We start from the raw sequence: 24,720 nt of genomic DNA on the forward strand, positions 1-24,720 counted from the left end.
ACTCTAGAAATTACTTAATTTATGAAAAAATGAATGTGCTGTTACATTTTAAACTTTATGTTTAGAAAAAACTCAAATATTATAGTTAATTATCTCAATTTTTACCACAGTTTTTAATATATTTGGAAAATTCTAGAGTTTCATACACCTGTAAGTATGGTTTGTATGCTGTGCAAAATTAATCGAAGAATTTCCCTTACTTATAAAGAAACGTGTACCTATAGCAACAAATGCAGCGAATGGTAAGTGAAAAAAAGGTGAAATACAAATGTAAAAAAATGAATTATTTTCTTATATTTTTGAACTTCCACCATTATAAGTGTAAATCCTGAATCCTTTCTGGTCATTCTGACAAAGTTTTATGAATTTATTTTTAAAAGTATAGACAGTTGAAATTAAAAATTCATGTGGCGTCTCTCCTGCTCCAAGTAGTCCCGTTTGAAGTCCTACCCCCTTAAATATAAAAAAGCAGGAAAATTTATTGGGGAATGTATTGTTTCAAGAAAGAAAGAGTGCTAGCTCCGATGCTGAGCGTGAACTCTGTTCAGTAGGATCAAGAATGCGTCGCAAATGGAAGGACACGTCAGTGGCCTGTTGCGTTAAACATATGCGGCCTACTTATGGCTGCGCACGATCTCGGTGTCGCGCAGAGGCGGGCGACAGTCGGATGAATAGGGGGCCCGCCTCGGAGCTCCGATACGGAGTCTCAGAGCGGCGCACACGGAATACTGGCGCGCTCTTATGAGTCCCCGACCCGGCGGCAGCGCCACTCGTCAAAAAGTATCCGGTATGCGCCCTGTCCACAAAATTAAGCGTCCGTGTCGCACGGGGACGCGGCGGCACCCGGCGCTTCTTGCTACCCAGGAATGTTAATCCCCAGTACGTGTGTGAGTGTGTGTGTGTGTCTGTGTGTGAGTGTGTGTGTTTGTATGTGCGTCTGCGGTCGGCCGTCCGCTGACATGCGTGGAGCGGGACGGACGGATTCCTTTTGAGCCGCGCGCCCGACGCACTAGCCGCCCCCCTTTTTTGGGTGCCATTCTCCCGAAACGAATTACAGCACAAACATTCCGGCGCTGGCGCGAGGTCAGAGGTTTCCATTGCGCTCGGCGCACCCTTTTTGTGGGGCAACACGGGCGTGCTGTGCGCCCGATCGCACCAGCGGCCGCGCACACAGGGGGCGCATTCTGTCTGCACCCCCGCCCATCCCGCCGACCGCTCTACCTGCCGAGAATGGCCACCTTGCTCGTCTACAATACCCAACGGTCACCGAAGATGCAATCAGGATTATCTACACTACTGGCCATTAAAATTGCTACACCACGAAGATGACGTGCTACAGACGCAAAATTTAACCGACAGGAAGAAGATGCTGTAATATGCAAATGATTAGCTTTTCAGAGCATTCACACAAGGTTGGCGCCGGTGGTGACACCTACAACGTGCTGATATGGCGAAAGTTTCCAACCGATTTCTCATACACAAACAGCAGTTGACCGGCGTTGCCCGGTGAAACGTTGTGATGCCTCGTGTAAGGAGGAAAAATGCGTACCATCACATTTCCGACTTTGATAAACGTCGGATTGTAGCCTATCACGATTGCGGTTTATCGTATCGCGACATTGCTGCTCGCGTTGGTCGAGATCCAATGACTGTTAGCAGAATATGGAATCGGTGGGTTCAGGAGGGTAATACGGAACGCCGTGCTGGATCCCAACGGCCTCGTATCACTAGCAGGTGAGATGACAGGCATCTTATCCGCACGGCTGTAACGGATCGTGCAGACACCTCTCGATCCCTGAGTCAAAAGATGGGGACGTTTGCAAGATAACAACCATCTGCACGAAAAGTTCGACGACGGTTTCAGCAGCATGGACTATCAGCTCGGAGACCATGGCTGCAGTTACCCTTGACGCTGCATCACAGACAAGAGCGTCTGCGATAGTGTACTCAACGACCAACCTGGGTGCACGAATGGCATAACTTCATTGTATCGGATGAATCCAGGTTCTGTTTACAGCATCATGATGGTCGCATCTGTGTTTGGTGACATCACGGTAACGCACACTGGAAGCGTGTATTCGTCATCGCCATACTGGCGTATCACCCGGTGTGATGGTATGTGTGGTGTCACCGCCAGACACCACACTTGCTAGGTGGTAGCTTTAAATCGGCCGCGGTCCGTTTAGTACATGTCGGACCCGCGTGTCGCCACTGTGTGATCGCAGACCGAGCGCCACCACAAGGCAGGTCTCGAGATACGAACTAGCACTTGCCCCAGTTGTACGGACGACTTTGCTAGCGACTACACTGACGAAGCATCGCTCATTAGCCGAGCAGATAGAATAGCCTTCAGCTAAGTCCATGGCTACGACCTAGCAAGGCGCCATTAGCCTTACATAGTTTGATAGTTATCGTATGAAATGTCTCATCAAGAACGCTGTAAACAAATGGTGGATTAAAGTTAAGTATTCTAGCAGCTACGTACTTTTCTTTATAGCAGTTATGAAGTATCCTGTTTCAGACCATCAAGTCCGCCTGCTTGCTTAATGGCCGCCTCCCTTAAATAATGTGCGTAGTGTTGGCAATCTGTCAACACTACAGTATGGGGTGCCATTGGTTACACGTCTCGGTCACCTCATATTCGCATTGACGGCTCTTTGAACAGTGGACATTGCATTTCAGATGTGTTACGACCCGTGGCTCTACCCTTCATTCGATCCCTTCGAAACCCTACATTTCAGCAGTATAATGCACGACCGCATGTAGCAGGTCCTGTACGGGCCTTTCTGTATACAGAAAATGTTCGACTGCTGCCCTGGCCAGCACATTCTCCAGAACTTTCACCAACTGAAAACGTCTGGTCAATGGTGGCCGAGCAACTGGCTTGTCGCAATACGCCAGTCACTACTCTTGATGAACTGCTGTATCGTGTTGAAGCTGCATGGGCAGTTGTACCTGTACACGCCATCCAAATTCTGTTTGACTCAATGCCCAGGCGTATCAAGGCCGTTATTACGGCCAGAGGTGGTTGTTCTGGGTACTGATATCTCAGGATCTACGGACCGAAATTGCGTGAAAATATGATCACATGTCAGTTCTAGTATAATATATTTGTCCAATCAATACCCGTTTATCATCTGCATTTCTTCTTGGTGTAGCAATTTTAATGGCCAATAGTGTATATAATCCATCTATTGTTCAGTTGTGACAGTTTCGAAAAAAATACACCTGCGTCTACCTCCATACGCTGCAAATCACTGTGACGTGCATGACAGGGGTGTACTTCATACTGTACCAATTATCAGAGCTGTTTCCCATTTCATTGGCGTATTGAAACTATTCTGTTGGCACTGGAGATAATATAACTTTTGCAACGCGATAGCTGCGGGAGCTACAGATAAAGGTGTGTACATGGCTGTTAAAAATTATTCCACATATAGAGAAGTGGTAGATACAATGTCCAGTAAATATGGGTCATAAAAAAGCGTACCTTAAGAGCTATGAGAACTTGTTCAAGCACGATGGAAAATCATCCTCATGAGGTATATTAAACCATAATATCGACAGGTTGAACAAACATTTGACTGTGGCACAATGACTACAGATAGATTGTCGACTTCATGGTATGAGTGTTGGTTGAACATTTAACGTGCCCTGAGATGCTACAGAAGCTATCTCAGTGACCTACAGCGACAAATAGCCCCCCTTAAGGTCAAGCAAATTAAAAGAAAACAGTTGTGCGACAGAAAATGACTTGTAATTAAGCATGAAATACAGGATGTATCAAAAGAATCATTCGATTTAAAAAATGGTTGAAATGGTTCTAAGCACTATGGGACTTAACATCCAAGGTTTCAAACCTGTGACCGTAGCAGCCACGTGGTTCCGGGCCAGATTTTTAAAATATCGTAACTATTTTGTTGTTTGAGATATGTGCAGGAACAACTTACTGTTGGAAAGAGCAAACTCTCGAGTTATACATGGTTCCCGCTAAGTAGCAGCAGAGTGTGCCACCTTCAGTTCCAGTAAAAATGGCGTCGTGACAACAAAAAGCGTTTTGTGTTCTAAGTTTTGCACAGTGCGGATCATAATAACTGTTCAGCGTCACCTTTGTACTACGTATGATGTGGATCCTGCTACAGCACGTAGAATTAGACGATAGCATGAACAATTCCCACAACTGGTTGTTGTGTAAAGGCAATCGCCGGGCCGTACCCGGCGTCTGACACAGACGTCGAACGCATCCGCCATAGTTTCACAAGGAGTGCGCAGAAATCCGTCCGCCGTGCAGCTCGACAACGCAACATGCTGCCGATGTCCGACTGGCGTGTGTTGCGTCGATGTTTACAGGTGAAACCATACAAACTCAGCTACGGCAAGCTCTTCGTGAAGGTGACAATCATGAATGTGTGGAGTTCTGTAATTTCACTTTTGGCAAGGTGGAGGACTACAGTTTTCTTCCACCCTTAGTATTTAGTGACCAGGGAACATTCCTTTTAAATGGAAAGGTGACCCATCACAATGTGAGAATGTGGAATACGGAACAACCACATGAAGTTCTACATCATGAGAGGGACTCTCCAAAATGTAAAGTGTTTTATATAGTTTCACGGGAAAAGGTGGAGGGTTCATTTTTCGTGGCCGTGAACACTGTTACAGTAAGAACATATCTCGATTTGCTTGAGAACTTTCTTTTCCCACAATTGAAGACTGATTCGAACGACTTCAATTACCAACAGGATGAGGCTCCGCCATACTGGCATCTGGAAGTGCGGGAATTTTTAAATCAAACTATTACTGAACGATGGATCGGTCGCACTGGACCAAAAGATTCAGCCGTATATTACTGGCCTGCAAGGTCCCCGAACCTGAAGGTCTCCGTTAATAACAACAATGAATGAACTGAGACATCACCTAACCACAGCTGTGGAAGGTCTAACTCAAGACATGCTCGTTGCAGCGTGGGTACAATTTGAATACCACATTGACATACGCCGTGCATCTCAAGGGGGCATGTTGAACACCAATGAAAAGGTATGAAAAAAAAAATGCTTTTTGGGTTTTCCGTTCATCAAAAATCCAAGTTCATTGTATATGAAACTATACGTTTATTAATTTCAGAAATATAGACGTGCCAAATCGGGTGATTATTTTTGATACACCATGTATAGTACCACACCTCACATAGACAAATTGATAATGGGATCCATCAAGGCTATCGTACATGTTTTAATCCTTTGTTTCCTTGATAATTAATGGTATTCGTGACTCAGTGGATGACACATTTTGGATCTCTTTTAACAATAAATCAGCCTTTTATAGTGACTCTTAGTTTCTTTTCCTAATTTGATGAATTCGTAACTCACAAGGTTTCTCGCAACTGGCCTATGAAATTAGACTGCTGGCAGAAGCAGCTAAGATTTGTAGAGAAGAGTAAGGAAACACTTCTCCTGAGTGCACACTGGAGCTTTACAATGGGCTCAGCCACTCTGGCTAGTCGCTCCTGCTGGGTTCGGTCAGAATATCACACTTCCCTGCATCTACGTGGCTCAGAGTTTGGATTTCAGCAGAAACATTTTTTTGTGACCCATGTGGTTCTTTTAATGACTTTCACCAGTCAGTTAGGAGCCCGACACTGCAGCTCATTACAAGCAAAAAAGCGAGATTTAATACGAATAGAATTCAGTGGTATTGGTTATTATTATTTGCAGTTTTCATGCAGAATTAGTGATTTGATTTACTAGTTGGATCTGCACATTGAATTGTTAAACAGGTTACGGACAATTTGAGAAAACACTGCGACGTAAATCTTAATAAATATAGAATATGATAAATAGACTCTGTGAAAATTATTTTTAAACAATAGACATTGATCTTCAACAGTCTGCCTTCACTTTTCACCACTTTCCACGCTACACTCTTGCAACCCCTACACGTATACAAAGAAGGGCAGCGCGAATAACCGCAGATTTGTCTGACCTGTGGGAGAATGTAATGGAGATGACGAAAGGCCCATGCTGACAAACATTTGAAGATAAACGCAAACTACCCCATAAAAGCCTACTTTCAAAGTTTCAAGAAGCAACTTTAAGTAATGAATCTAGCAATATACTGAGTATTAAAACAGGCACTTGTTCCCTTGATATCTTTTATCAACAAATCAGAGTGTTATAGTGACTCTTAGTTTCTTGTTATAGTTTAATGGATTCCATTATCAATATATCCATGTGAAGTCCGGTACCAGTATTTTCAGGCGTATTTGGGTTGCCCTTAGTAATTCAGTTAAACAGTGTACTATCCGTTGTGTGATCTTGTTTTCTTTTTATTCGCAAGATCTTATGAGGAGTTATTTATCACTGGAGGTCACCGGTGATAAATTCTGTAGCGTATCAGGGGTATGTTAAATTGCTCTACAACACCCCACACAGAGAAATAATGTTACGGTTTGGAAGGCCTTTTCCATAAAAAGAGCTGTTAAAAGAGGAATATATGGGCAATGACAGTTTGACGGCATAGCATATCTAATTAAAATGGTTCAAATGGCTCTGAGCACTATGGGACTCAACTGCTGAGGTCATTAGTCCCCTAGAACTTAGAACTAGTTAAACCTAACTAACCTAAGGACATCACAAACATCCATGCCCGAGGCAGGATTCGAACCTGCGACCGTAGCGGTCTTGCGGTTCCAGACTGCAGCGCCTTTAACCGCACGGCCACTTCGGCCGGCCATATCTAATTACTTGTGCTTAATAATCAGTAAATGGTCGCCCACTTGCTTAAATTAAATGAGTTACAACCAACGATATTTTAATAAATACGCGAACAAATTCCATACTCTTGCGGATTCTGCCATCGTTAACTACTGAAGTGTGTTTCTCCCTTGGAGCAATGTGGAGGACAGAAAATGTCCCCCACTACGTAACATTCCTGGTTACGGCTAATGAAAAGGCGGCTATGGACACACGCGCTGGATCTCTCGCCTGCTACCGAAATAATTGCTTTGGCCGATCTGAGATCTCGTTAGTAAATTTTGAACAAAAATTCCACTGGCCTTCTTTGGACCTAACAGCTGGGTCCCGCGCTAGGAGTGTCGTGTTTTCACCTGTTCTTTAAATCTAAAAGGCATTCTTTTCTCTCTGAATGTGTCATCTCATACGAATAAAACCGAAGTCTGTCTCAATGATTTTGTGAAAATAATACACTAACATCAGACGATCATACAGGCAGATGCCTTTATTAGCATAACTGAAATCTTTGGAGGCAGTGGTTGCGATAGCAGCATAGTTTACCTAACGGAAAGAAGATGACATCAATAGACGAAATCATTGAAGAGGAGGTCAGAACCAGAGCATTTCAGCATGAGACGAAAACATTGAAGAAGTAGTGGAGCCAAAGTCGATTGAAATCCATCCATATTAGAGAGGAAAATGTACAGGTAGAAATTTAAAGTGAGCTGAAGAACCTGCAGCAAGAGTTGGAAAGAGTGGTCAAACCAGTGAAAGAAGAAACAGAAAAATCAGTAAAGTAGAAAATCTCAAGATTTATAAAAGAGGCATCACAAAGGGAAGAAAAATATCAGAGCCTTTCAGAGGGGTCGAGAATAGCGAAACAGGTCTACGAAAGACAAGAAGATACCAAAGATAAGTAAATGGGAAAGGCTAGCGGTACAGTTATAATAACAGTGCTTTCTTAGGCATAGCCCTGTTGGGGATAGTACGCCATTGTCAACCTCTGAGCCGACTTACTGGGACCTACTGTTTGACGTGGACCCCGAGCCACGGTCACAACTCGACACATTAACAAATATTGTCAGAGGTGTAGGAAGTAATAAGTCACAGATAAAAATCCCAGGACTGACTGAGGATCGACCTCGAGACCATTGAATCAGTAGTCTGCTACTTTAACAGCTTTTCTTTAAAATGAGATATGCGGACTATTTTTTTTTTCAAGGTCCGATTGATGGCGAAATGGAAACCACAGTGGAAATCAAAAATGTTTTATTTTCAACACTTAACTACACCTTTCAGCTACTTCTCTACATTTTCTCAAGTCGCCTGACCTACTTACTGACAGCCTGCATCGCTAACCTCTGTAGGTTCGATTTCAAAGTTTCTGAATCACTGCTACACTCGTAACAATTGCGTTATATGGGCTGCAGGAAATCAACATGAAGAAATCGAATGACAGCATGCATTTCTCACTTGACGGGAGACTTGTTTCTTCTAAGCATCTTTATGTGCTCACTATGCTCTCAGAATAAAAACGTACGACGTGACACGATCGGCGGGCGACGTAGAGGCACTTCACATCTGCACAAAGTTTCATCGTATTTTCACTGCAGTTTTAATTTCGCGACCCATAGGACCTTGAAAAAGAAAACGCCCTCCTATGTAGCTATATACCAGTTTTTGAAGCACACTGCTCAGAGGAATTTATTTTAACAAATCACGAAATTTTCGACATGCAACGAATGAACTACAACTGTTCATTATTATCTTCCATCAATCCAGTTTGAAAAGATACTGGTAGCCATTTCAGTTTTCGTACAGAAACGATTGGAACTGTAATCATATAAACAACAAATATTCATAAGCAGTAAAACAGGAAAGAAGAGATACAAAGAGAATTGTTTTCACTGCTGTTCTGACTCGTAGTGAAACGGAATTATACCACATTCACAGGGTGAGGTAAGATTGATAGAGGAATTTAAATTTACTTCTTGCGGATATTTTTTGACGGACATAATAAAGTTTTTCTTTCCATACGAAGGTGAAACCACAAAACAATAAAGTTAGATTATGGGATCTTCTTTCTTGCCGTGTCTGCAATTGCACCACCGCATTAGTATGTTTCAATTATTTAAAGGAGTGCAGGAAGTTAGGCGTAAAATTAATTGGAAGAGTTTTGTATAGCATTTTTCAAAAGTTGTTTGGAGCATCCAATGCTAATCTGTTAGGGTTTGTGGTGCTAGTACATAATATTTGAAGTGCCCAGCAAACTAGCTACAGTGCTTAGCCCGGGGAAACCTCTGGCAGTGTCAGAATACAGGTGATGTACCTAGCATGTGGAGCAATTACATTTAATTATTTTCGAGCCGAATTTCATACCTGAATTTGTTCTTTGCATAAAATGACGAGGACAGTGGAGGTTATCACTTGTGACTGGTTGTTTCTCACCATGTCGCCTTGACAGAATTGCATTCAAGTCCTTTCCTTGGTATTTCGTCTTTATTGGGTTAGGAGAGAATTATATATGAGTATTCGATATACAGTGCCTGACAAGAGAAGTAAAGCAGTAGGAAGGTATGTTTGGATGTCAATGCACACACTATCAGCGGATACTTAAATGATTACACCTGCAATTCTCTGTGACAGGTAGAACGGCCACTCGAGAGTGCATTAGTGTAGTCCTTGTTTTGTGTTGTTGTCAGGCCTGATAGTTTATATAAGGGGCGTGAACGGAGTCAGATGTTGAGTAATTACTGCGAAGGACATCGAGATGCCGTGGACTCAAGTGAGAGAGCGTTATCAGCACCTGACAGAGTTTGAAAGGAGCCTTTTTGTGGGTCTCCGTTTTGCCTGCTGGCCGACTCGTGCAATACTCAGATTCGTGGGACATTCGTATCATGCAATGTCCTGTGTCATCCCACACGCTGGAAGCATGGACTGCTAGTACATGTTGTTGTTGTTCTTGTTGTGGTCTTCAGTCCTGAGATTGGTTTGATGCAGCTCTCCATGCTACTCTATCCTGTGCAAGCTTTTTCATCTCCCAGTACCTACTGCAACCTACATCCTTCTGAATATGCTTAGTGTATTCATCTCTTGGTCTCCCTCTACGATTTTTACCCTCCACGCTGCCCTCCAATACTAAATTGGTGATCCCTTGATGCCTCAGAACATGTCCTACCAACCGATCCCTTCTTCTGGTCAAGTTGTGCCACAAAATTCTCTTCTCCCCAATCCTATTCAATACTTCCTCATTAGTTATGTGATCTACCCATCTAATCTTCAGCATTCTTCTGTAGCACCACATTTCGAAAGCTTCTATTCTCTTCTTGTCCAAACTATTTATCGTCCATGTTTCACTTCCATACATGGCTACACTCCATACGAATACTTTCAGAAATGACTTCCTGACACGTAAATCAATACTGGATGTTAACAAATTTCTCTTCTTCAGAAACGCTTACCTTGCCATTGCCAGCCTACATTTTATATCCTCTCTACTTCGACCATCATCAGTTATTTTGCTCCCCAAATAGCAAAAGTCCTTTACTACTTTAAGTGCCTCATTTCCTAATCTAATTCCCTCAGCATCACCCGACTTAATAAGACTACATTCCATAATCCTTGTTTTGCTTTTGTTGATGTTCATCTTATATCCTCCTTTCAAGACACTGTCCATTCCATTCAACTGCTCTTCCAAGTCCATTGCTGTCTCTGACAGAATTACAATGTCATCGGCGAAACTAGTACATGATGATGCATTATATTCAGCGATGAATCACCGTTCTGTGCTATCCCGGATGAACGATTATGCCAACGACTCGGGGAAAGTTGCAGTCTTCAATCGTTTTGTGGAGGCACACCAGTGTTATTCAAGGCATGATCGTCCAGTGGGACACAGGGTAAGATTTCACGTCAAGGCTGGAAGTAATTGAGGGCTACAAAGGGCTACAACGGTGTGTCACGGACATGCTGCGTCCTCATGTGTTACCTCTCATGCGACAGTATCGTGATGTCATTCTTCAAGAAGACGATGTTCGTTCACAAATGGCGCCAATCTCTGTGAACTGTCTGCGTAGTGTTGAGTTACTCCCGTGGCCAGAAAGACCCACAGATCTGTCCCAGTAGATCTTGTGCGAGATCAGCTCCGACATACGCTCCGTCCCAATGCCATTATCTGGGATTATCTAGGTTTATTTACAACAGCTGTTGCTAATACGAGTACAATATTGTGTGCCATTCATCTTATCAAGGAATAGGCTAGTTGCAGTAGAGTTTACTTCAGTTGTCATAACAAACGGTATACACCTGTAGTACGTCTGGATACAGCACCAAAATGTCGCGACAGAGGACGTTCAAGATAACTCTTTGCATAAACATGCTGTGTTTGTAGATTATTCTGACGACATCCTTAGCAAGTGCTAAGCTTAGCAAACGCCTCTTCTTACGTCACACGCGCACACTCACTTACTAATAAAACTCTCTCAATCATATTACACAATAAAATGTATATGTAACATAACACTGTTTTAAAATAATAGGTAAGTAAATATTAGTACTGTAAGCTATTAAGCCACGAGATATATTTTTTCAGTTTTTATTTTCCAATTCAAGGACTAGAGTCAGGTGTTTCAGATCCGTCCGTTACAAAGTCGCTGTTTTTTTCAGCTAAATGCCAGGCAAACTAGCAATGGAACAGAGAGATTTCCCAATTAGGAATGAGTGAGACTTAACAGGAGAAAAAATGTTATTACTTTTATCTCTGAAGGAGACGGAGGTCTGCGGTGGGGCAGAGCCCTTTTCAGCCAGTTGTTCTTGGTGCTGTTTTGGCACTCTTCATTTTGTTAATTTGAATAGTCACTTGGTTAGGATGATGTTAGTGCTGCTGATTGAAAGGGGTCGGAGTCAGATGTCCTAGTTATCGCTTAACCTCGCATTTGCCTTAGAGCTGAGGAAAAAGCTACCTATAGAAGAAATCTCAGCTGGGTTTGTTTGCATGTGTCGTGTTATTTTGGATCCTACCAGTTTCTACAGTCTAGTGTACACTGAAGCGCCAAAGAAAGTTATAGGCACTCCTATTCAAATGCAGAGATATGTAAACTGGCAGAATACGGTGCTTCGCTCGGCAAGGCCTACATAAGACAACAAATGTCTGGTGCAGTTGTTAGATCGGTTACTGCTGCTTCAATAGCAGGTTATCAAGATCTAAGCGAGTTTGAACGAGATGTTATAGTCGGCACACGAGCGATGGGACACAGCATCTCCGTGGTAGCGATGAAGTGGGGATTTTCATGCACGACCATTTCACGAGTATATCCGGTAAAACATCAAATCTCCGGCATCGCTGCTGCCGGAAAAAGATCCTGCGACAACGGGACCAACGATGACTGAAGAGAATAGTTGACAGAAATGCAATCCTTCCGCTAATTTCTGCAGATTTCAGTGCTGGGCCATCAACGTGAGAACCATTCAATGGAACATCATCGATATGGGCTTTCAGAGCCGAAGGCCCAGTCGTGTACCCTTAATGACCTCACGACACAAAACTTTATGCCTCGCCTGGGCTCCTCAGCAGCGACATTGGACTGTTGATAACTGGAAACATGTTGTCTGGTCGAACGAGTCTCGTTTCAAATTGTATCCAGCGGATGGGCATGTACGGGTATGGATCCCCATATCAGCAGGGTACTGTTCAAGCTGGTGGAGGCTCTGCATGGATGTGGGGCGTGTGCAGCTGGAGTGATATGGTACCCCTGATACGACCGACAGGTGACACGCACGTAAGCATCCTATCTGATCGCCTGCATCCATTCATGTTCATTGTGCATCGCGAGGAATTTCGGCAGTTCCAGCAGGACAATGCGACACCCCCTTACGTCCATAATTGCTACAGAGTGGCTCCAGGAACACTTCAGCTGGCCACCAAATCCCCAGACATGAACATTATTGAGCATATCTGAAATTCCTTGCAACGTGCTGTTCAGAAGAGGTCTCCATCCTCTCATACTCTTACGAATTTATGGACAGCCCTGCAGGATTCATGGTGTGTTTCCTCCAGCTCTACTTCAGACATTAGTCGAGTCCACGCCATGTTGTGGTGCGGCTCTTCTGAGTGCTCGCGGGACTTACGCGATATTAGGCAGATGTGCGAGTTTCTTTGGCTCTTCAGTGTATTACTAATTATGGCCATTATCATGGAGTCATATTCTATGCTAGATCATTCTATGTTCCATTTTGTGTGTGAGTGTGGGTGTACACGCGCGCGCGAGACAGTTGCTTGTACAACGGCTCGAGGTAGCATACGACTACGAGAAATAATTTTGTGTGACATTCAGTATCTGGAACTTCAAACATTGATAAACATTATTTTTTTGTGTTCTGCTTTAGCTATCAGTACGAAATAATAGATAATACTGCAGTGATATTAGGTCTGAAAGTTTTGTTGAATACTGTTGCCACGTTTTCAATTACATGCTTCGCTCTCCGCGTCAGCTGATTGTTTACATGTGAGGTATTATTTTTAATTTTTGACAGTCATTTTTTTATAACGCAGTCATAACCGGTTTCAGCATTCAAAGTCCACCTTCAGATGCTACGGGCAGTATTTGATGAACAAGTGTTCGTGCACATAAGAACACTTGTTCATCAAAAGCCACCCATAGCATCTGAAGATGGCCTTTGAACGTCGAAAGAAGTCATGATTGTATCAGAAGTGGCTGTGTCAAAAAGCAGAGATAATATCTCACAATAAGTTAATCACCGTGACCGCAAACGGAATGTCGTTTTTCCCAGAACATTGTTTTCATTACGTAATGTTCTTAACTTGATGACTTAGGTTTTACGTTTAATCACACATGGATTCTTTAAAGAACGTGATAACTTTTTTACTTTTCTTGACTTTAATTGTGATTGTACTTTGGTAGTTGTTTGTAGTTCATGCACATATATAAACTCTCACATACATAGGACGTAGAATAATATCTTCTGCTAGTCGCAACTGAAAGTGGTTTATTTAAGACACGACCGGTTTCGGGCTTGTGCCCATCTTCAGGTGAGTGTACATTGACTTTCATGTTTCCACGTTCAATGTTAGAGTTCACTGTTCAAAAAAAAAACAAAAAAAAAAAACGTGATATTGACTAAACAGACACAAGAGAAGAATTGGACAAGGCGGAGTGGCATATTTTGAAACTATTAGTATACTTAAAAGTAGCTGCAGTATCGTAAGCGGAACTGCACATTGCCAAATTTGTATTAAACACATTTCCATTTTCGCACATTAACTGCATATTTGTCACCACAGTAATAATTTTAACTGACATTTACGCCTTTGAAATTTTAATGGTACTATAGATGTTAATAGCTACAAATAATGCATGAACGCGCAACATGTAACGTGTTTACTTCTGCAACAAATCTGAAAGAACGCAGCCACTCGGTCACGGCCGTAAAAGACAACCTGTAGGTGCTACACAGAACCAGCAAAGGAAAGAAAATGAACCTCCTTGAAGAACTCGAATTTCCCTCCACAACTCTAAAATACTTCATTCTCAATGCACAAGCAGACCTTGTAAAGAGGTCATTTCTACACATCTTCCATGAAGCATTTAAAAACAAATCCTGTAACTCATTGTCCTCTCACAACTAGTGATCAAAAAATCCTAGCTCATTAAATGCCTTTGAACATAAAATAGTCTCATCTAAATATTTCATCTGTATAAAGCCTATGAAAATCCAATGGTCGAAAATAGATCACTTCACGCTCACTTCCAATTTATCTGACACATATTATTTGACAATGAAAATTGAACATAACACAGTATGCCAGCAACAATTCTGTAGATTATAAATTATAATACGATTCACAATTATGTAGCAATTTTCATTTTCGTAGTTGGTAATAAACAATGGTGTTTGTTTTTAAGGTCTGAAAGGAATTTCAGCTGTCAGTACTTTTATTTAATCGATTTCAGGAAGCAGTTTCCATAGTAAAAAGCGTTTTTTCTATACTATGAAACCTAAAACTTCACAGTTTGCTTAGTGACAGCTACTGTGTAGTATTTGTCAGCTAACTAGGTAACAGACCACTGAAAATTCCGCAAGCGGAATGTAATTTCACATGTAGTAGTATCGAAAGGACATGAAACGCCACTAACCGTTAATTATCGCACGTTTGTGTAACATGTAAGTAGTTAAGTAAACCACGGTAAGCCTAAATCAGGAGGCCCAGAAGAGGATTTGAGCTCTCCGCTTACCTAACGCGGCCTGAGAATTTTGGCCTCTTCCCACGTAACACGGTATTGGCACTGCGAGTAGAACTGGGCGAAAAGGATGAACGCGTGTTTCTCCATCAAGTTAGTGTTCCTCTTCATCGGGCATTCCTAACTTATTGTAGAGTTTCAGTCCTCATCCTCACCTAACATCAGTCCAAAGACTTTTCATCTTTATAAATTGTGGAAGGTGACAATCATGATTGTTCCTATTTTAGAATACATGGAAACCAAAACAGTCTTTGATCAGAACCTTTTCTATTTAGTTTGTGTCCTTCTGCATCAACTGTTTACCCATGACCACGATTGAACCGTAATATATGAACTGCAGACAAGCTGGCAAGAGACGACATTTAAGAAATTTCTGTAAGGAGGAAATTGTGCTCGAAAGGAACTGAAAGTTTGGATTTTTATCTCCAGTAGTTTCTCAGGAAAAAGTCAGAGAACCATTAATTGTCTATTGTATGGTACAGTTCAAAACATGGAAGAACCTACAGTCCACAGTCATATTGCTTGCAACAATAATGCGATTTCTTTTCCTCATTGTTTCATTACCGATGAAAGCAAATACAATCTTTACACTTTCGTTGCGGTATCTCACTTAGCGTTTCGAGAGTGACAGCACCTGCTAGTTAAAACAAGAGTTTCTGAGCTGGGGAAAGGTAGGTGTTACTGAACTGTTTCTCAACACAGTACGATCAGAATCTCCTCAAGATTCCGTTACACATATCTCGACACTTTTCCAATTTTAGTGCCCTCGAACCGATTCCTCTACACTATCTGATCCAGTGTTTATGGACACCTGTCACTGGACATTAGTCTGGAGAGTGTCCATCCTTCGTATTTATGTCAGGTTGAACTCTGTTGGGGATACTTTCAATGAGATGTCTGAATGTCTGTGAAAGAATGGTAGTCCATTCCTTCTCAAGAGTCGAAACCAGAGAGGTAGTGTTGTTGGACGCTGGTGTCTGGAGGGAAGGCGACGTTGTAACTGATCCCAAAGGTGTTCGGTTGGGTTCAGATTGGAACTTTGGACAGGTCAGTCCATATATGGCACATTATTGTCCACAAACCACTGATTCACAGGAACCGCCTTATGACAGGATGTATTCTCATGCTGATGCAAGGAATCGTAGTTTCGGAACTGTTCCTCTACTGAACACAGTGCATAACGCTGTAAAATGTGTCCATACCGTCCTTTCGCATTTAGCGTTTACTTAAGCTTGGTAACAGGACCACACCCTAACCACCGAAAATACCTTCATATCGTAACGCCACCTCCTGTCCAGCGGCATCGCTCTTTATACCACAAGTGTGTCTCGAAATTGACCAGGTAAACAAATGGCTTACGAGGAACAGCACGACAATTGTACACAGTACTCTACATCTACATCTACATTTATACTCCACAAGCCACCCAACGGTGTGTGGCGGAGGACACTTTACGTGTCACTGTCACTACCTCCCTTTCCTGTTCCAGTCGCGTATGGTTCGCGGGAAGAACGACTGCCGGAAAGCCTTCGTGCGCGCTCGAATCTCTCTAATTTTACGTTCGTGATCTCCTCGGGAGATCCTCTCAAAGCCTGGACAGCAAGCTACACCGCGATGCAGAGCGCCTCTCTTGCAGAGTCTGCCACTTGAGTTTGCTAAACATCTCCGTAACGCTATGACCCTTACGAAATAACCCTTATCTCCTCTGTCAACCCGACCTGGTACGGATCCCACACTGATGAGAAATACTTAAGTATAGGTCGAACGAGTGTTTTGTAAGCCACCTCCTTTGTTGATGGACTACATTTTCTAAGGACTCTCCCAATGAATCTCAACCTGGCACCCGCCTTATCAACAATTAATTTTATATTATCATTTCACTTCAAATCGTCCCGTACGCATACACCCAGATATTTTACAGAAGTAACTGCTACCAGTTTTTGTTCTGCTACCATATAATCATACAATAAAATATTCTTCTTTCTATGTATTCGCATTACATTACATTTGTCTATGTTAAGGGTCAGTTGCGACTCCCTGCACCAAGTGCCTACCCGCTGCAGATCTTCTTACATTTCGCTACAATTTTCTAATGCTGCAATTTCTCTGAATACTACATCATCATCCGCGAGAAGCCGTATGGAACTTCCGACACTATCTACTAGGTCATTTATATATATTGTGAAAAGCAATGGTCCCATAACAGTCCCCTGTCGCACGCCAGAGGTCACTTTAACGTCTGTAGACGTCTCTCCATTGAGAACAACATGCCGTGTTCTGTTTGCTAAAAACTCTTCAATCCAGCCACGCAGCTGGTTTGATATTCCGTAGGCTCTTACTTTGTTTATCAGGCGACAGTGCGGAACTGTATCGAACGCCTTCCGGAAGTCGAGGAAAATGGCATCTACCTGGGAGCCTGTATCTAATATTTTCTGGGTCTCATGAACAAATAAAGCGAGTTGGGTCTCACACGATCACTGTTTCCGGAATCCATGTTGATCCCTACAGAGTAGATTCTGGGTTTCCAGAAGTGACATGATACGCGAGCAATAAACGTATTCTAAAATTCTACAAGAGATCGACGTAAGAGATATAGGTCTATAGTTTTGCGCATCTACTCGACGACCCTTCTTGAAGACTGGGACTATCTGTGCTCTTTTCCAATCATTTGGAACCCTCCGTTCCTCTAGAGACTTGCGGTACACGGCTGTTAGAAGGGGGGCAAGTTCTTTCGCGTACTCTGTGTAGAATCGAATTGGTATCCCGGCAGGTCCAGTGGGCGTTCCTCTGTTGAGTGATTTCAGTTGCTTTTCTATTCCTTGGACACTTATTTCGATGTCAGCCTTTTTTTCGTTCGTGCGAGGATTTAGAGAAGGAACTGCAGTGCGGTCTTCCTCTGTGAAACAGCTTTGGAAAAAGGTGTTTAGTATTCAGCTTTACGCGTGTCATCCTCTGTTTCAATGCCATTATCATCCCAGAGTGTCTGTATATGCCGTTTCGATCCACTTACTGATTTAACGTAACACCAGAACTTCCTAGGATTTTCTGTCAAGTCGGTACATAGAATTTTACTTTCGAATTCACTGAACGCTTCACGCATAGCCCTCCTTACGCTAACTTTGTCATCGTTTAGCTTCTGTTTGTCTGAGAGGCTTTGGCTGCGTTTAAATTTGCAGTGAAGCTTTCTTTGCTTTCGCAGTAGTTTCCTAACTTTGTTGTTGGACCACGGTGGGTTTTACCCGTCCCTCACAGTTTGACTCGCCACGTACCTGTCTAAAACGCATCATCGTTGTGCTATCCGAACTGCTGGCAGCACTTTTGGAGCTGATTAGTCATTTCTTCCACTAATCTTATGCAAATTTGAACGACAGCCCTCCGAAATGCTCAACGGTCCCTGTCCGTCAGGAAATGACTGCGTCATCTCGGTTTAGCTGTGGCTGTTACCTTGTGTTTCCACTTCACAATCGCCGGCCGAAGTGGCCGTGCGGTTAAAGGCGCTGCAGTCTGGAACCGCAAGATCACTACGGTCGCAGGTTCGAATCCTGCCTCGGGCATGGATGTTTGTGATGTCCTTAGGTTAGTTAGGTTTAAGTAGTTCTAAGTTCTAGGGGACTAATGACCTCAGCAGTTGAGTCCCATAGTGCTCAGAGCCATTTGAACCATTTTGAGCCACTTCACAATCACACAACAAAAAGTCAATTTGGACAGGTTAAGAAGGGTCGAAATGATCCTGATGTATTTTGTTGTTCAGGGGACATACAATGTCTCGTTCACGTTCTAAGTCCCTGTTTCTCTACTGATACACAGAACTCCTTGCCTCTTTTTAGACTGACGGGTCTGCCACTCGTGGCAGCTAGTCGTCAATCCCGCGTTATGTAAGGGTGTCCGGATACTTTTAATCAGGTAGTGTAATTTTCCTGTATCGTTTTACTTCTTCCTCTTCTACCTCCTGCTTCACACTTCCTCTTCCCCTCTTCTTTTGCACTTCCTCATTTTTTCCGCCTGTCACTAAACTGCGACTCTCTGGCAACAGCGCTCAAGGCATGTGCCTCGGTAGCCGTACCCCATTGGTGCTACTAGATGTGTCTTTCTCGGAGGTTACGGCATTTGGATGGCTGTTATGAGTCACTGTGGCGTGTAGCATTGTGCAGTTATGAACGATTACGAAAATGAAAGAGAAAGCTAGGGAGAACTCCAGTGCCAGCATGAAATGTGCCATCCAGCTTGTCGTTCCCACGAGACATGCCAATCGCGATCGACTATGTTACCAGCCCTCGCTCCAGGAGGATCTGCGGAAATACGTGAGATTTAACACAGGGCGTTAGTACTAAGTACGATATTTAGGATTTGTATGCTTCCTTAACTGGTGAAATTATGGCGAAAGGAATTTGTTCCCTCACCGGAATTGGATGCCGAGTGCGCATTAGCGATCCACCATACTGAGAATGGTACCCCTAATGTACATGCTTCTACTTTGAATGTAACCTACATTCCCCAGTTACTAAATGAATACTCTAAGATGCTGGCATCTTGCAGAGTTTCTCCTGTTTGTAACTTGAATCAAATGCAATGTCTTCCTTTAGAGGCAGTCTTGTGGGATTATATCGCTTTCGGGGATTTAAAACACACCAACCCATTGGCGTCGCGATTGTCCCGAACGAAGTCCACGAGGCATTTTAACGACTCATTGTCCGTTGTACACGACAATTCTGAAAACATCGTCTCTTCTAGGAGGTTCCCGAATAGGGAACGGTCGGTAAGGACCACATTCTTTTCCAATTTCTTTCAAAACTTCGTGCTCACTGCCAATGCTACAGTCTTCGGCTAACAGCTTATTTCCCAATTGTTTGAGAGATAATACTGGTACTTGTAAGTTTCAGTATACAAAAGTTTTTGTATCATACATCACATCTGCCAAGAAGACATAGTTGGTTTTAAAGCCATTCTGTCTTTAAGCGTCTTTTTCTCTTCCGCTCCTAGTACGGTGACATGATTCAAATGTCTTCGGTACAGAAAAACATTAAAGAATCTGTAATTTGTGCACAATAACAGCATCAGTGACGAATGTAACAGACCTGCTGTTTGATAAATACGGTGTGTCGTACCGGTTTCTACCTCATTAAAAAATCTTATCAACATAGGCGGGGCCAGGACAACAAAATGATGTATATAGGAGATGACGAACTACAATACTCGTCCAGCCAGACTGTTTTAGGAGTTCAGTGGTTTCAATTCAACAGGATCACAACAAGTTGGGAATTAAGAAGATCTTTAGGTTATAATCATAGCTGCTTGTGACCGACAGAATGGTGCCTGGCGATAGACACTACATCGTTAAGCATATTTCTTTCTTGAGACAGCATTTATAATGTGGTGTCACCGCCAGACACCACACTTGCTAGGTGGTAGTCTTTAAATCGGCCGCGGTCCGTTAGTATACGTCGGACCCGCGTGTGCCAGTGTCAGTGATTGCAGACCGAGCGCCGCCACACGGCAGGTCTAGAGAGACTTCCTAGCACTCGCCGCAGTTGTACAGACGACTTTGCTAGCGATGCTACACTGACAAATACGCTTTCAATTGCCGAGACGATAGTTAGCATAGCCTTCAGCTACGTCATTTGCTACGACCTAGCAAGGCGCCATTATCAGTTTATATTGAGATTGTTATTAATGTATCAACAAGAGCAATGTTCTCCAATTATGGATTAAAGTTAAGTATTACATCAACTACGTACTTTATTTGCTACTATAAATTCCCTTGACTGTTCCAGACCTCACGCCAGTCTGCGTGAGCTTAACGCGTGCATTTCGGCCTCCTTTAGCAACACGTTGTTGGCTCTTCTGCCAACACAACACATGGCGACGAGCTAAATCGCGTTTGTACCATTTGATGCACTAATTTACTTGTGTCATGGCTTTGCCACCATTTCCAAATGTACTGTCCGAATATTATCGCTTGCAGAATCAGCAGACGCAGGTCTTATTGGATGTCCTTGGACAGCTTGTCCAGGGTCAACGTGCAACGCACAACGATGCGGCGGCCGCCGCTCCACCGCTACTGCAGCCACAACCCGCTGTTGCACCACCTTTTCGTACTTTTGATGTGGCACTGGAAAGCTGGACGGAGTGGTCACGCCAATTTGGATTCCATCTCGCCGCCTACAGGATTCAAGGTATTGAGCGGCAGCCTTTTTTGCTTTCTTGTGTAGGAGTGTCCACCTACTGTGTGATAGTGAAATTGTTTCCCAGACGCGACGTAGCAACTCTGTCCTACGAAGAAATTTTGTCTGCATTAGATGCATATTTCAAAGAACCAGTCAATGTAGTTGCAAAAAGGTATACCTTCTTTTGTACAAAACGTACGGCCGGCCAATCTAATCGGGAGTGGGTTGCAACTTGGCAAGGCCTTACTAGGGATTGTGCTTTTGAGTGTGAATGTGGACTTCCTTATTCAGATACTATGGTACATGATGCAGTTGCACAGAACGTTTCTGATGTTCGTATAAGGGAACAGATTTTGAAACTAATCAATCCCTTCCTTCAACAAGTGATGGACATATTAGATCGGCAGGACACACTTGTCTTTGCTCAGGAATCATTTGCAACTTCGCCAGCTGTGTGTCTCGTCAACCGGCCTGCCGGGCGCGCTGCACGGAACAGTAAACAGCCCTCGCGCCTGTCCGCGCAGCTGCCGCCAAGCTCTCCGCTATGTGTGCCCCGCAAGCAAGCAAATGCAGTGCTAAAATCATGTGCGCGGTGTGCAACTAGACATTCGCGTGAGAATTGCCCATCACGCCAAGCTATTTGCTTTTTCTCTAATAGCAAAGGACATGTTTAGAGTGTTTGCCAGAAAAAGCTCAGAACGGACACTCACAACCATTCCAGGCCCTTTGCTTCGCGCCGGAATCGGAATCGAACCAAGAATACTCAGGCTCGTGAACCTTCGCCCATGGACATACATGTAGTTAATTCCACTCCGCCCAGTGCCACTCTCTCTAACAGTGACTATGTTTGTCCAACAAATAGTGTGCGTCGACATCGCCGGAAATCGCGTCAAGTCGCAAGTGCTTCTGTCCCAGTGTCAGTTCACGTTGCACGAGACAGTCACTCTTGTCTTCAGCAGGACAATAAACCTTTTGTAGATTTGGTCATAAATGGCAACGTGATACCATCCCAGCTCGATGCCGGAGCTGCAGTTTCACTAATCAATAAAGACACGTACAAACAACTGGGCACACCTCCGTTACGTGCCGCAAATGTTAAGTTAAACAGTTATTCAGGACAAGCTATCCCTGTGTTAGGACAGTGCAGCCTTCTTGCAACATACAAGGGACAAACAAAACTTGTCATTTTACATCCTTCGTTCTTCTTCTGCAGTGAACTTGTTTGGTTTCGATTTATTTCAGTTGTTTAACTTGTCTATAGTCAATCAGGTCCTATCAGTGAACCAGACTGTGCCTTCAGCCAGTGTTTCTCATCTATGTGAAGAGTTTGCAGACATTTTTGCATGGGGCCCTGGTTGCGCTAAGAACTATCAAGCACATTTGGAAATGAAAGTAAACGTGCAACCGAAATTTTTCCGAGCGCGCAAAGTTCCCCACGCATTGCGTGATGAGGTCGCAAAAACATTACACGATTTGGAATCACAAGGTGTGATTGAACGTGTGCAGGCTTCTCTCTGGGCATCACCCTTAGTAATTTTGCCAAAACCTTCTGGAAAATTGAGACTTTGTGTGGACTTCAAGGCAACAGTGAATCCACAACTAGTGATTGCAACTTTTCCTTTACCCCACCCAGAAGATCTTTTTGACAAACTGTGCCCAGGTAAACATTTTTCGAAGTTGGACCTTGCAGATGCGCACTTGCAAATACCGGTGGACGAAGAATCCCAGCGCGTTTTGGTGGTTAACACGCATCTTGGTTTGTATCGCTTCAAAAGGCTACCATTCGGGTGTGCATCCGCCCCTGCATTGTTTCAGCAATATCTGCAAACTGTTTGTGGCTCGGTCCCTACTGCAGCAAACTATCTGGACGATATTGTGATGTCCGAAAAGACGGAAGAAGAACATTTAGCCTGTAAGTAGGCTGTTTAGGTTTTTTATTGGTAACGCCACCTCTGTATGAAAATCACTGGCTGTGCTGTGTGCAGTCTGTGGCTGCTTTGCATTGTTGTAATACTCGCCATTGTAGTGTTAGGCAGCTGGCTGTGAACAGCGCGTAGCGTTGCGCAGTTGGAGGTGAGCCGCCAGCAGTGGTGGATGTGGGGAGAGAGATGGCGGAGTTTTGAAATTTGTCATGAACTGCTATATTTATATATGATGATATCAAGGTAAATACATTGTTTGTTCTCTATTAATATCTTTCATTTGCTAACTATCCCTATCAGTAGTTAGTGCCTTCCTTAGTTTGAATATTTTATTTAGCTGGCAGTAGTGGCGCTCGCTGTATTGCAGTAGCTTGAGCAGCGAAGATTTTTGTGAGGTAATGATTTGTGAAAGGTATAGTTTAATGTTAGTCAGGGCCATTCTTTTGTAGGGAATTTTGAAAGTCAGATTGCGTTGCGCTAACAAAATATTGTGTGTCAGTTTAAGCACAGTCATGTATAATTGTTCAAAGGGGACGTTTCAAGCCAATCTCAGAACATTATTTCAGGTCTTGCGACAAAATGGTCTTCGCTTGCGGAAGGACAAATGTGTGTTTTTTGCTCGTGACTTACCCTATCTGGGACATGTAATCAATGCCCAAGGCATACATCCCAGTCCCGAGCACCTCCGTGCCATACAAGACTTGCCTTCGCCGCAGAATTTGAAGCAGCTACAGAGTGTGCTGGGACAAATCAATTACGCCGTAAAGGTGTTCCGTTCGTCTGGACGACGGGATGCGAACGCGCATTTCGCCAGTTGAAATCGGCGTTGCTTTCAAATACTTGCCTTACGCTATTCGATCCCCAGATTCCCCTTTTGTTGATGGTAGATGCGTCGGATTTCGGGATCGGTGCTGTGCTTGCGCACAAAGATGGATCGCATGATCGCCTTATTGCCTTTGCGTCCAAATTGCTCTCGGCCGCGCAAAGAAATTATTCACAGATAGAGAAAGAAGCTTTGGCTCTCGTATTTGGTGTTACAAAGTTTCATGATTTCTTGTATGGTCGTCACTTTACCATCATCACAGACCACAAACCCTTGACGTCGCTTTTTCAGCCGAACAAGCCTGTACCTCCACGTACAGCGCAGAAATTCATTCGCTGATCTATTTTCCTCTCGCAGTACCGCTACGATATCTTGTATCGGTCCACTGCTAAGCACGGAAACGCCGATGCGTTGTCCCGTTTGCCTGTTGCTGAGGATAGAGCGTTCGATTCCTCCGAACTTGCATGTTCATTGATGCGGAAACCGATGACGTCGTCGAATCGTTTCGGATTGATTTTCGTCGTGTAGCTACAGCCACAGCTGCAGACCCTGTCCTTGCTACCGTTCTGCGTTTTGTTGCTACGCAATGGCCCTTGTCCAAGTCACGGATCGAGGATCCGTTGGTTCGCCGATTTTTTGCTCACAAGGAGAGACTTTTTGTACGACGTGGTGTTTTGCTGTTGCGTTCTGATAATGATCAGTCCAGGGTCGTGGTCCCACGTTCGTTATAGTCCTCTGTCTTACGGCTTCTCCACCAAGGACATTGGGGTATAGTGCGAACGAAACAACTTGCTCGTCAGCACTGTACTTGGTTCGGAATCGATG

The sequence above is a fragment of the Schistocerca americana genome, chromosome 7 (genome assembly GCF_021461395.2).
Source record: "Schistocerca americana isolate TAMUIC-IGC-003095 chromosome 7, iqSchAmer2.1, whole genome shotgun sequence".
Lineage (NCBI taxonomy): Eukaryota > Metazoa > Arthropoda > Insecta > Orthoptera > Acrididae > Schistocerca > Schistocerca americana.